We start from the raw sequence: 14,607 nt of genomic DNA, 5'->3' as shown, positions 1-14,607 counted from the left end.
CTACTCCTGAAAACACTATTACACTATATGTTAACTAGAATTTAAATAAAAATTTGAAAAAACAAAAAATATATTTTAAAAAAACAAGTAATGATGCAAACAATAACCTGGAAATCAAAGTGCTATCCTGCTTCCCTTATAACTTCCATTCAAAACAATTATACAGAATACTCTGGCTGTGGACCAGCCTGGATCTGACTGGGACATGGGCATCTATGGCCATCTTAGCTTCCTGGGAAAAGGCACAGTGAGCCTAGATTTCTTTATTTGGCATTAAGTAATAGAAAAAGCAACTTGTACCATGAAGTGGCCAACCCACCACAGTATTGCTGAAGACCATCGCTGGATGGAAAGGTCTATGAAGCAAGTGGTCTTTTAACACAGCAGGATTTGAAGGTCATTAACTTTTCTCTGTTTAAACCTCCACTAAATGCTCCAGAGAACAGAATACACTGCCGAAATAACATTTGAGCCCTTCAAAACTCCAGACTTGTACATAACCATGCAGCTGTTCTTGCATTGACAACGTCCTGAGCATCAACACAAGTAAGAAAATTGGGGTGCCTGGGTGGCTCAGTTGGTTAAGCATCCAACTCTTGACTTTGGCTCAGGTCATGATCTCAGTTTGTGGGTTTGAGCCCTGCATTGGGTTCCACACTGACAGTGCAGAGCCTGCTTGGGATTCTCTTTCCTTTGCTCTCCATCTCTCCCTGCTCATACACTTGCTCTCTCTCTCTCTCTCTCTCTCTCTCTCTCTTTCTCTCTCTAAATAAATAAATAAACTTTTAAAAAAGGTAAGAAAATTGATATGGTGTGACTGGTGTGATACCAGATAGTGAAGATGGCATCACTGCTGTCCTTCCTGTGGCTGAAGGACATGTGATCAACAGCTGTGGTAAGCACATTCCAATCTCAGGATGAGCTATAACATATTTCATTCAGCACCTGCTGAGAGGCTGAGAAGCACGAATTCCTCTAGAGCAATCCCTGGAAACAGTTATGGAAGTAAAGAAGTGCTATAGTTAGGTCTGCCCTGATTTAGTAAAAGAATTTAGCAAGTATGACCCAGAAGAGCCAAGTGGATTAAACAGTATACTGGAATCAAGGCAATCTTGAAGAAAGAATTTTCCACTGACATTCGTTATGACAGATCCTTGGGACCTGAAATCTTTTTCATCCAGAATTTGCTAATCTAGACTTCATACAACCTACCTAAGAAGTAGTAGATGAAGTAATTCAGAATTACCGTATTGGTGTCGGGGTTCTCTCTACAGGAACATTGATGTCACTGAACTGCGTGTGCGAGGATGTTGAGTGTCACTTTTCTATTTTGAAGGAAAAAGGTGACCAAGTAAGATACATTTCAGAAAGTAGCCTTGTTTATAACAAGGTGAATGTATTTAACGCCACTGAATTGTACACTTAAAAATAGTTAAAATGGTAAATTTTTATGCTCTGTTTTTATTTCCATAATCAAATAAATTTAAGAAAACACTTTAAAATAGCCCCATAACATTTGCCACTACTAATTTATAGGGATTTCAGTAGTTAGGACAAGGGATTTCAGCAATTACGAATTGCTACCATTGTCACTATTGCTCCTTTTCACTATATCCTGACATGGTGAAGAAGAGATGCTCCAGTGTCTCTTCCTTTTCTTATAAGGGCATTAATTCCAACATGGGGGCTCACGACCTTCATGACCTAATCTAAACCAAATTACCTCCTTTCAAAGGCCCTCCCTCTTCATATCATCACATTGGGAGTAAGAGCTTCAGCATATGAATTTGGATGGGAGACAAACTTTCAGCCAATAGCACAACACAATAATATTCCCTTGTACAGATATATTACATTTCATTTATCCATTCATCAGTCAATAGGTATTTGGGTTGTCTCTGCTTTTTGGCTATTATGAACAATAGTGTTATGGACACTTGTGTATAAATTTTGTGTGGGCACATGTTTTCAATTCTCTTGAGTGTATACTTAGTAGTGGAATTGTTAGCTCATACGGTAACTCTATGTTTAACCACTTGAGGAATTGCAAATCTGATTTCCCAAGTGGCTGCACCATTTTACAATCCTACCAGCAATATATGAAGGTTCCAATTTCTCCAAATCCTCACTAACACTTATTATCTCTTTTTTTATTATAACCATCCATCCTAGAGGGTGTGAAGTGATATTTCATTATAGTTTTGATTTGCATTTCCCTAATGACGAATAATGTTGAGCATCTTTTCATGTATGTATTGGTCATTTGTATATATTTATATTTCTTTGAAGAAATATCTATTTGAATCCTTTACCCATTTTTAATTGGGTTATTTGTCTTTTTGTTATTGAGTGTAAGAGTAATTTATATATTCTAGATATAAGTCCCTTATCAGATCTGCAAATATTTTATCCCTTACATGATTTGAAAATATTTTATACCATTCTTTGGATTGTTTTTTTACTTTCTTGATAGTGTCCTTAAAAGTACAAAAGTTTTATAGGTGCCTGAGTGGCTCAGTTGGTTAAGCATCTGACTCTTGGTGTCAGCTCAGGTCATGGTCTCACAGTTTGTGGGTTTGAGCCCCACATCGAGCTCTGTACTGACAGTGTGGAGCCTGCTTGGGATTCTCTCTCACCCTCTCTCTCTGTCCCGCTCCTGCTCATGCTCTCTCTCTCAAAATAAATAATAAACTTTTTTTAATGCACAAACTTTTTTTTAATTTTTATTATAAATTGCTTTTTTAAAAATCCTTTGGAGATCTGGATCCAGAATGTTTCCCTAATATGTAATGAGTAGTTTCATAAAATTTTATAGCAAGTAGGAAAGTAATTCAGAGTGTATTATAAGAAGTTGAGAACCTAAATGACAACTAAAAGGGAAAATAGAAAAATATTTTCATGGATAGGAAATTAGTTACACATAGTTAATACATAAGAATAAGGTCTCTGTAATATATTTTTACTTCTTTTCATATGTGTAAATGCACATAAAGCAGATTGCAAGAAGTTATTTTACAAACACAAGCCAGAGAAAAATCATTGCTTGCTTCAAAATCTAAGTGTTGTTGAAAGGAAAATAGGCTTGATTACTCAGGTAAATGGATTGGTGTCTATAAATGACAAATGGCTATATTAAAGAAATAATTAACCTAATATTCTGAACCATAGCTAATGATATTTTAATTAATTAAAGTTGCTCTTGAAATAAACCCTTCTGGTTAATTTCTCCTCTCTCTTTGGGATCTTTGGTAGTTAAAAAAAAAAACTGAACTAAATTCAATGCACATGTGAACTTTTCCAAGAGTTCATGCAGAGCATACAAAATTAGCAGCTTATACATTCTCCTTACTTCTAGAAAGAAAATGGGCACAAGAAACTGAGAACCTCTATAGTCACCACTCCTGCTAAAAAACTTCTTCAGTATACTTTGAGCTATTCATCTCCTTTTTTCTTTTTCAGGTGTGATTGACATATGACATTCTATTAGTTTCAGATGTACAACATAATGATTTGATATTTGTATATATTGCGAAATTGTCACCACAATAAGTCTAATTATCATCTGTTACCACACATAATTATAAATTGTTTTCTGGTGATAAGAACATTTAATATCTACTCTCTTAGCAACTTTCAAATATACAATACAGTTATTAAATATAGTCACCATGCTGAACATTATACCGCCACGATTTATTTATCTTATATTTATTTATTTATCTTATAACTGGAAGTTTGTACCTTTTGACTACCTTCATCCATTTCACCCAACCCCCATCCCCCACCTCTGGCAACCACTAATCTATTCTTTGTATCTACAAGCTCTGTTTTTGGGGGGTTTTTTAGATTCCACATATAATTGAGATCATACAGGTATCCATTTTTCTCTGTCTGACCTGTTTCATTTAGCATAATACCTTCAAGATCCATTCATGTTGTCTCAAATGACAAATTTCATTCTTTTTTAGAACTGAACAATATTTCATTGTGTATATATACCACAGCTTGTTCATCCATTCATCCATCAATAGACATTTAGGTTACTTCTATGTCTTGGCTATTGTAAACAATGCTGCAATGAATATGGAGGTGCACATATCTTTTCAAATTAGTGTTTTCATTTCTTTCAGATAAATACCTAAAAGTGGAATTGCTGGATCACGTTAGTTCTATTTTTAATATTTTGAGGAATCTCCATACTATTTTCCATGGTGGTTCCACCAACTTACATTGTCATCAACAGTGCACAAGGGTTGCCTTTTCTCCACATCCACACCAACACCTGGTATTTCTTATCTTTTTGATCATAGCCATTCTAACAGGCATGAGGTGATATCTCACTGTCTTTTTGATTTGCAATTCCCTGATGATTAATGATACTGAGTACCTTTTTATGTATCTGTTGGTTATCTGTCTGTCTTTTTTGAAAAAAATGTCTATTCAGATCCTCTGCCCATTTTTTAATCACATTGATTTGTTTTGGGTTCTTTGGTTTTTGCTATTTAGTTGTATAAATTCTTCATATATTTTGGATATTAACCCTTATCAGATATATGATTTGCAAATATTTTCTTCCATTTGGTAGGTTGCCTTTTCATTTTGTTTTATGGTTTTCTCTGTTGTGCGGAACCTCTCTGCTCTTTAATGGTAATGTTAAACACCAAGATAATAATACTATATCATTTGTATAATAATAAGATATGATTTGTATCATTCCATTGTTGCAATAATATGAAATTTATCTTTCTTGAGAAAGATGCACTCAGATTTTGGTGTGCATTAGTTTTCAAAGCAATTTATTTCCATTTTTTCTCAAGGAAAAAGGATGAGACATTAATTGAATCTAAATACTAAGGGCTTAAGTCTTAGCTCTAATAAACTAGAGTCACATCTCACACAATTTATATACCCTCCATTCTCTAGCTGCTTCTGAAAAGAATGGAAGTGTTTTTGAGTAACACCTTTTACTGAGTGAGTTTTGAGACTCTCGCTGAGTCTCACCTTCCTACCCAGTGTCCTGATCAAGTCAATCACAGTTTATGTGGTCAGTAGTCTATGCCCAGAAATTTATGGGGCAATAAAAAGCCCTACAGTGGCATGTTATCCTTTCACCTTAGAACAAAATTTCCATCGCCATCATCAATGTATAGAGTTGAGATGTGTTCATGTTTGTTTGTTTGTTTGTTTATAGTTCTAAAAAGAATAAGGAGGCTGGTAGATGACATGGCAAATTGGTGATCTGTTTCTGTACATCAAGCAAGCATTTATTAAGTATGTATTGTGTGGCCAGCATATAAAGCTAAAACATGGTTATTGTCCTCAAGGAGACTGCAACACATTTGGGAAGGCAAGATAAACACACAAGTTTTAGGCAGGAAGAAGCAGGCTTCAGGAAGGACATAGGATAGTGTCTCCTGGCTTAACATATTGTGTGGCACACCCATGTCTTGGCCAACCTTGTTTGCTCATGATATTGGCTACATTGATTCTAGGTCCTTCCTGATCCTAACTCTCAACTAAATGAGAAGAAATCTTTTGTCCTTATTACTTCCAAAGTGCTATATTCCACCACTAGGTGCTCTGAAAATCTGAGAGGTCATCACTCTGTCTACCCATGTTATGCTACCTTGTGACCTCAGTTTTTTGAAGATTTCACCCTGACTCTGGCTAGTCTTTGGAACTTGTCTCAATCCTACCTATTCCAAGCAATTTTCTCCAAGTGTTCCTACCCACTTACATTCTTAACTGTCCATGTTAATATATATTATATTCTGTCTTCCCCTACCTGTTAAGGTTCTGCATCTTTCCTAAAGAAAGTAAAACTTCCATGAGTTCAGATTCTTATGCTATACCCATAAACTTAAACTAGTAAGCACTTGACAAAGACATATTCAATTACTCTATATCAGTGGGTAACCCAAGAGGATGGAATTCACAGCTGTAGTAACACTAATATCAATGACAAAAATCTCAGTGACTGTACTGCAGACTCATTCCCCAGATTTTACACATCACAGGCTGAATCTGCTGTAGACCAATTAAAACCGAATGAATTGGACTCCAGGTCATTTCCCTGAGGTGCTACTCAAGGCTGATATTCCAATCCAACAGCTATTCTGTCACCTTTTCATTGTTTTGTGAAATAAAATGGGACATTTTGGAGGATCCCACAGCAAAACTTTACAATTCCTATAGCATCATAGTAATTAGTGATATTGAAGACTATTGGCGCATTTAGGTTTCAGAACACAGAGGCTGTTGAGGCTGGGTATTAAATATGTGGGAAATAAAATGAATGAACCAGACTTTAAGAAAATCTTCAAATCCTCCTTTGTGATCCAAGTATGAATGAAACATTTTCTTTGAGTAGAATGGTCTTGAATAGGTATTTGCAAATTACCTTTACTTTTCTTCCTACTTTGGCTACAAACAATGGCTTTAGACAAACTCTATTACCTCCATACCTTCTTGCCTATGAATTTTCAGGCCTCCCAAGTAGGAACCCATGACCTTCCTTATAAAACACAGGGAACCTGAGGTCTTCAAGTGCAAAGCTAACCTTGCTTCAGGGAAGGACTTAAAATGGAATTATGACCAGTTGTCCAGAGATACCATTAGGACAAGATTCACAGCAGACATTTCTCCTGCTGGCCTCTCCTGTTAATACAAGAGCTGAAATGTGACTAAGTGGGTAGGATTAGGAATCTACCATGGAGGACATATTGCTGATACATAAAATCTTTGTGGGAGTTTCCTTGTCTGAGTCAGCCTCAGACCAGGACATTGCCTGCCTCCTGTGGTATAGTGGAATCCATGTGGTCCATAAAATCTTCCAAGATTCTGCAAGCCAAGCAGTCATTGCCTCCCCTAAATTATCCGAGGATCCAAAAGGGGGTGTTCCTGGTGACACAACTCTTTCACTTACCACCAAAACTAGCTAAGCAAAGATTTCACACCCAGGCTCCACAAGTTCTATAGCAAAGACCCCACAATCCATCCACCCCTCCCACTGCCTCCTCACCACCTGCCACAGCCACTGGGGCTGCAGAACTGCCACAGCGATCTCAAATGATTAATCCAGACATCAGTGCTTCTGCAAAGTACAAGTGCTCCTTCTCTATTTCATGCTTGGTCAGGATGAGTTCCCAGGAAAATTGAGTCTCAAGAGGCTCTCATGTTCTTTCTCTTTATCCCTCCCTTTTCCTTCCCTTTTCATCTCCCCTTTGTGCTTTTTCTTTATCACATTTTTCTCTATCATATTTTCTCTCATTCTCTCTCTCTCTCATAAACACACACACACACACACACACACACACACACACACACTTGAAGAGCCAGGTTTGGCTCATTATTTACTTTTCATAAGTCACATTACCTCAACAGATTACCAAACATCAAAAAACTTTCCTAAGGTACTGGAAGAAAAGCACTGGCTTCTTTATGTGTAGATGTGTATGACATGCAAGGCCCTCTTGCTAGGTCTGTAGCTATACTACACACATGCACAGAGCTTTCAGTATGCCTGACTGGCACAAATGCCACCAACCACCACATTGCTGGGTCTTCCAGGTCTTCATAGAAAATGCTCTCTCAGAGACCTACAACCTTTTTCTGAAATCTGGTCTCTACTGTTAACACTTACGGTCTGCAAATAATTTTTGGACATTCCAGAATAGCAGCGCTCAACCTGGGCTGCACGTTAGAATCACCTGGGAAATTTTATTAAAAAGGTGATGCTTGCCCACCCTAGAGATTCTGGTTTCATTGGCCAAGGACATACTCTCAAATCAGGGAGTTAAAAGTTCCCAGGTGGCTGTGATGTTTGGCACAGGTCAAGAGAACTGGAGATAAAGGAGCAGGTCAGGGTTCCAGCCTCTTTTTACAAATGGCCCAGAGCCTTTATGTAAATTCATATTTGCAAGTAGATTTGAGAGATAAATGATATGCTAATTGTTCTCACCATGAGTATCTTAACCCTGCTTCTGCCCACCCATTACAACTATTTACCTTTCAATTATGACCAAAAACAAATATAAAAAAAATTTTATAAACAACATTATTTCTCTTTTCATTTACTGTCTCAGTAGGGAGATGTTAACTGTTAGCATTGCCTTAGATAGTATAGAGAAAAAATATACCATTCCAAGGGACAGCAGAATGTGTTCGTCATATAATCTTGTTCCTCATTCATTGATTGTTATTCAAATTCAAATCAGGAAAGAGTCATAGCTCTTTTGTGCAAATGTAAGCTATTTTAATTAAAAGCAAGCACAGTTAATTATCTGAAAGGTCTTCTATTGTTAGAAGCAAATAGTTCCTCCTAAAAATGCGAATAAATAACACCCTTACATGACATATGATCATAATCTTGCTCCAAATGAGGATAAGACCAGTTTATCAGATTTTCCTCTGCCTCATAAAGTTCTCCACTCTTTCATAGCCTGCAATTTAATTGCAGAGAGAAACTATAAACGACCCTGCAGAGTGCATAAGAATTAGTGATTGTCTTTTTTTATGAGTATTCTAAACAAAGAAGCTAGCAAATATGAATACAGTCAATGTCTCCCTGGCCACACCAAATGGAGGGTAAAAATAGGTCACCATATGATATAAAAAGGATTTATTGGCTTTGTTTTTCAATAACTCTGCCAAAACTCTGGTCCCCCATTAGATAAATCTCAAAGAATTCTGGGAGCCTTCAGGGGCCCAGGAACTAATGTTTATATTTGCCATGAATAGCTGCCCTTTTCTTCTGTACTGCTCAAGCTCATGAACATGACAGTGACTGTCTCAGAGGACTCCAGGGTTGTGAGCTACACCATCACCTCTCATTAAAGAAGACAGCACAGTTTCAGTGTTATAGCACTTGTTCTAAGAATGCCATGGCCACACAGTGAAGGGGCAGCCTTTATACCTGGAGTGGCTGCTATCACACAGCCAATCACATTGCCCTGGGACTTAAGTATGACTCCATGGAGTCGGGGCCAGAGCATAATATGGATGAAAGGCATTTGCTTTATTTAAAATCATCCCTCTCATCCTCCCCTCTGGCTTTGGTCCATTCTCCTAGAATCAAGTGTGTGTCTTCATTTTCTCTTACCACATTTTTAGTGGAGATTCTCCAGCGCACCTGTTCACCCCTCCTTACCCCCAGTCCTCTAGATGTATACATTCATTTATTTATTTATTCATTCATTCATTCATTCATTCACAGACTATGCTAGACATCGTTGAGGATACAACAGTAGCCTGGACATATATGGTCCTCTCCTCACAGACCAAGTACCATAGAGGGTTATGTGGTAGGAAGGCTCAGGATGCTGCACACACAGAGGGCAGGCACTTCCTCCTATTTGCATCATGAAGAAAAGGTTCTCAGAGGAAAGAAATGGCCTCAAAACTCAAACTTAACAAAACAGTAGGACCCAGGCAGGCAAGGTAGAGCAGGGCAGAACAAGAGTGCAAAGAGAGAGGTGGGGGGCAGGAAGAGGAAGGGGCACCTCCAGACATAAAGAACCTCATAATCAAAGCCCCAGAGGTTAGGTAGAACATATCAAATTCCAAAGATAATTTCAGAAGACTCACTTCCACCAAAATGTTAACTTTCTGCCCCCAAAACTTGTAACCACAGAGCTTGATCTCCTGACTTTTTCTTGAAGAAGGTTTTAAGTAAAGACAGGCTCTGAAGTTCAATGAAAATAGAGTTGCCAGGTTAACTCCAGAACACCTAATTAAATTTAAATGTCAGACAAACAACGATAATTTTTTGGTCTCAATATGTCTCAAATATTGCATGGGATACACTTATACTAAAAAGTATTTGTTGTTTATCTGGAATCAAATGTAACTGGGTGTACTGTATTTTTATTTGTTAAGTCTGGCAACTGTAAATCATGAAAATGACCGCATTCGCTGGAAAATCAATTGGAAAAAGGAGAGATAAGATTACAAAAGCAGACATAAATGGTAAAAACATAAAAATGCAACTCACAGAAAAAAAGACTACAACAGGCCAAGCAAATTTCCTTGTCTGAATTCTAAATAACTAAAACCCATGAGAATGCTCTACAATAGCAAGTAGAGGGTTTGTTGCCAGAAGCACTTCATAAGAGCAAGATTGCAGAGAAAGGATCCCTAAAACTGAGTCCCCAGCTCCATAGTAACCACCAGCTCGGGCAATGAACATGATACCAACAGGAGACCTGCAGTCATTGAAAAACAGGGCCAGCCACCCCTGGATTCCTGGTCACACACAGCCAAGTGGTGACTGCATCAGGGTTCTTGAGAATTCTGATGGGTGGAAATACATCCAAATGCATGTGTGCTTGTCTTCTGTCATTTCATTATAATGTAGCCCAGTGCCCATATTTCAGGTTCAATCTCAATACGTAGGCCTCTGTCTCAGCAGAAAATGGATGAGAATCAGTGTGTCCTTGGAGAGATGGAAAGTTTATAGCAGCAGCAAACAAACAAACCAAAAAGATGGGAAGGAGGGAGGAGGAAGGCTTTCTGCTTTCTTAGTCCTAAAGAACAGCAGAGTTTGATGAATAAATTAAATAGGAAGGAGGGGAGTCGAAATAAAAATTTCATAGGTAGGGTTGCAGCAAATCTGGGCCTTTAATGTCTCCTTGGCACTGGCTTTAGGTCTGTGTGCATGTGTGTGTGTGTGTGTGTGTGTGTGGTGGGGGGGAGAAACAAACACAGAGACACAATTCAAGGGATTAATATGATGGACACAAAAGAGAGATTGAAAAAAATATTCTTATTCTGTTGCAATTTCCATAAGATTGTTGACCTTAAGTAGAAATATACCAAATTTGAGACAGACAAGAACAAAACCAATAAACTTCATAAACCTGTAGTTAACACCAGGTGTTGAAAGTCTTGCCAAACCAGGTGTCTGCTTTCATCTCTAAGAGACAAAAGAGATATATACTCTATATACAGTATACATATATATGTATATATATGTACATACACATTATATATATATACAAATATATACATATATATACATATATATACATATATATATACATATATATATATACATATATATATGACACAAAAACAAGAAGCATTACAGATTACAAAGTGCAAATGCACAGCCCCAGTTTTAAAACCAAGATGCACCTTCATGGTCCATTGTCCATTTATTCCTTACCCCCAATTTTCTACCCCAGACCCCTGAGCTTCCACAAGGACCTGTAGGTCTCAATTCTGTACATTCAGTCCTCATCTGAAATTATGGTTTGGGGTCCAGTTTTGAATAGTTCAAATGCCTAAAAGCCTTCTAATTCCTTACCCCCTTGAAATCATCCTCTCCTCAATAAACCTAAGTATATTCATTGCCAGCTTTCAAGATGGAGACAGCCTCTTCTTTCCAAAAGCAAGCAGAGCAGCAGAGTGGGCCAGGCAGGTTGATCTTCCTGTCCAGTTCTTTATATCACATTAAAATAAAAAATGGGTTTTGCTAGTAAGTTTCATACTTATAAACCTGAATATATATTATAACTTTTTACAATTAAAAAGTAGGATTTTTTTTTCTGGAGACATTCATAAAATGTAACTATTAAAAAGTAAAGTTAAGCTTTGCTTATATGAAATAATGTAAAATAGAGGTGAGCCATGTTAAAAATTATCTCAGATGGACATTCTAATGAACCAAAGCTGCTATGCTTAAAAATAAAATCAGCTATTATAAAGTGAACATAGCCTTAAAACAGGTGATTACTTCCCATCCTTTTCTTCTTTTTTTTTTTAAGAAATAGTTTTCTTATTTCAAAAACATTAACAAAAGTTTAGGGAATCAAAAGCACAAAGAAGAACACTTAAATCACCTATAATCATACCCGTGAGAAGTAACCACTATTAATTAACAAGTTTAACCTCCCAATCTTTGTTTTGTATTTATATGATATTGCTATAAAATGAGATCATCCTGTGTTTATTATTTACTAACAACTTTACCAATAAACATATATATAGGCAGCAAGTATACATCATTAAAGATACTTCTAAAACACATAGGTTAATTTTTAAGCACTGTAAATATTTCATTGCTGACCTTAAATAGAAATGCACTAAATTTGATGACAAGTGAGAATAAAATCAGTACATTAGTTTTGTTTTGTGGATGTGCCTTAATTTATTTAACCAATCCTCCTCTGTTGTTGAGAATTTAGCTGCTCCTCTACCATATTAGTTCTCTCTCATGCTCTCACTCTCTCTTTCCCCTCCCTATCAGCAGTAATAACTGTAACATCCTTGTAGCTAAACTTTTTGCACATTTAATTATTTCCTTGACATAAACTCCTAGAAGTGCAATTGCTGGGTCAAAAGGAATTTACTATGATTTCTAAACCAAATGTTTGTCTTTCTCCCGTTATTGGCTAGGATTAAGCAAGAGCCCCACATGGGTCTTCTCTATGATGCCTGCAGTTTACATGCATGTCTCTTCTTGTACAATTCATTGACAATTTCTAATTTTATCCTACCAAGTGGCAGATGCTAAGCACATGTGTATGTAATTATTTTTAAAAAATCAGAGCCACTGAAATTGTCTCATACTGATAGCTCCCATCATTTCCAGTTCATTAAACTATATCATAAAACTAAATCAACTCCTAGAAGCAACTTTACATTGTAAAACCAAGGAGGAATTCTGTCCAAAGTAATAGGGAGAACTATGTTATTTTTAACTCTAAAGTCAATAAACAGCAGGCACATACAACAACATGAATGAATCTTATAGGCATTATGTGGAGCAAAAGCTGAACACAAAAGAGCACATGTTTATGAAGGTTCACGAATAAACAGAACTAATAAAGGAGATAGAAGTCAAAATAGCGGTTACCTCTTGGGGTCAAGGAAGATGATATTGACTGGGAAACAGCCTAAAGGAAGCCTTCTTAGGTGTTGGAGATACTTTATCTATTGGTCTGAATGATGGTCACACAGGTGTATATAAAAAAATTACAATTTACATACAAAAATTGAATAATACACTTAAAATTTGTGGACTTTCATTTTATGTTCTGCATTATGGCTCAATTTTTTTTAAACTCAAAGAAATCTAAGTTCTACATCAATAATTTATGCATTTCCTAGGGTTGATTTAACAAAGTACTACAAAAGTGGGTGCCTTAAAACAACAGAAATGTATTCTCTCACAGTTTTGGAGGCTACAAGTTTCAAATCAAGGTGTCAGCAGGGCCGCGCTACCTATAAAATCTTTAGGATAAACTTTTCCTTGCCTATTCCCAGCTTCTGGCAGTTTGCCAGCAACCTTTGGCGTTCCCTGGTTTGTAGATGTTTTGCTTCAATCCTCTGTCTTTACATGGCATCCTCCCTGTGTCTCTGTCTTCACATGGTCATGTCTTTATAAGGACACCAGTCATATTGAATTAATTCCCATATGACTTCATCTTATCTAATTCTATCTGCAATGGCCCTACTTTTAATAAGGTCATATTTTCAGGTACTGGGGGTTAGGACTTCAACATATATTTGGGGGAGCTGCAATTCAACCTGTGAAATTTTACAATATTGTTTTTAAATTCTCTTTCAAAAACTTAAATTCTGCAAAAGGAACCAAAATGAAGAAAATGGTGTCTGGAAGGGCTTATATTAGAGTTGGCAGTGAACAGACTCTTTGCAAGGAGATTCTGCAGGAAAGCCTCATAGTCAGGACTACAAATTTGTTCTTAGTTTCCAGAGTATAATATCAGAGGGAGTAAAGATAATTACTTGTAAATAATTACCCAAGGGGTATTTGAAGATATCATGAACGAGCTCACACAAGTAGCAAAGCAGTGTAATACTTCTGCCATTTTAAGATATGTTATGCTCATTGTTTTCCCACACCAGCCAGCTGGCTGCCTCAAAGGAAGCTTTTGGCAGTGCAGAAAACAGAATCAAACAAAGCAAAAGCCATATTTTGTGTTCTAGAAGGAGGAGAATTAGATGTACAGACATAACCTTTGGAGGCGAATCTCACCCCTGCCCCTTAGATGCGAGACAGATTCTTTCCACTTTGGGACACAAGAAAAAGAGAAAGGGGGCCTCCTTTCAGATTCCTAGTAGAGCCAATGAGATTAGGAGGATGGTTGCCAGATGTCAGAGAAGGAGTAACTACAGCAGAAAAGACTATGGACAGCCTCACAGATATTTCTGTGCCCAAGGTGTGGCACAACATCACCAGAGAAAGCTTCATGGTCCTGGGGCCGTGTGGAAAGTCAAGGATCACCTCAAAAGAGAGCTACAAAAGCCAAGGACTGCATGCGCCTTTTACCTAACACACAGGGAAAAAAAGTGATTCATCAAATTGGTAATGAAATCCCACATAGTTTATCTCCATTTATAAGACATTTCAAATAAATAAATGCACAACTCAGAATAATCTATCCCTTGTGAGATCACATACTGCAATTTTTATTTCAGATATCATGGTCACCTAAAAAATCCAGCAAAAGGGAAAAATATTTAGTGGCTCTAAATGTACCAAGAGGGACAGGAACTGAAACTGGATTCAAGCTAAAACCTGGAACCAATAATCTGACTTTTATTAACTGCTCAGTTCAGATCTAAAAAAGAAGAAACAAAAAG

The 14,607-nt window shown here is 37.1% G+C and overlaps 1 pseudogene; it reads left to right on the top strand.

Moving 5' to 3' along the window:
* Nucleotides 1-346: 346 nt before the first annotated feature.
* Nucleotides 347-14,297, top strand: LOC124527249 (actin-related protein 3C-like; annotated as a pseudogene).
* The last annotated feature ends 310 nt before the right edge of the window (nucleotides 14,298-14,607 follow it).

Source organism: Lynx rufus, unplaced genomic scaffold (assembly GCF_022079265.1).
Source record: "Lynx rufus isolate CCGP_SWC_20201006 ecotype Redwood Valley unplaced genomic scaffold, mLynRuf1.p SCAF_5, whole genome shotgun sequence".
NCBI lineage: Eukaryota > Metazoa > Chordata > Mammalia > Carnivora > Felidae > Lynx > Lynx rufus.
This window is presented reverse-complemented; position numbering and strand designations above follow the sequence as displayed.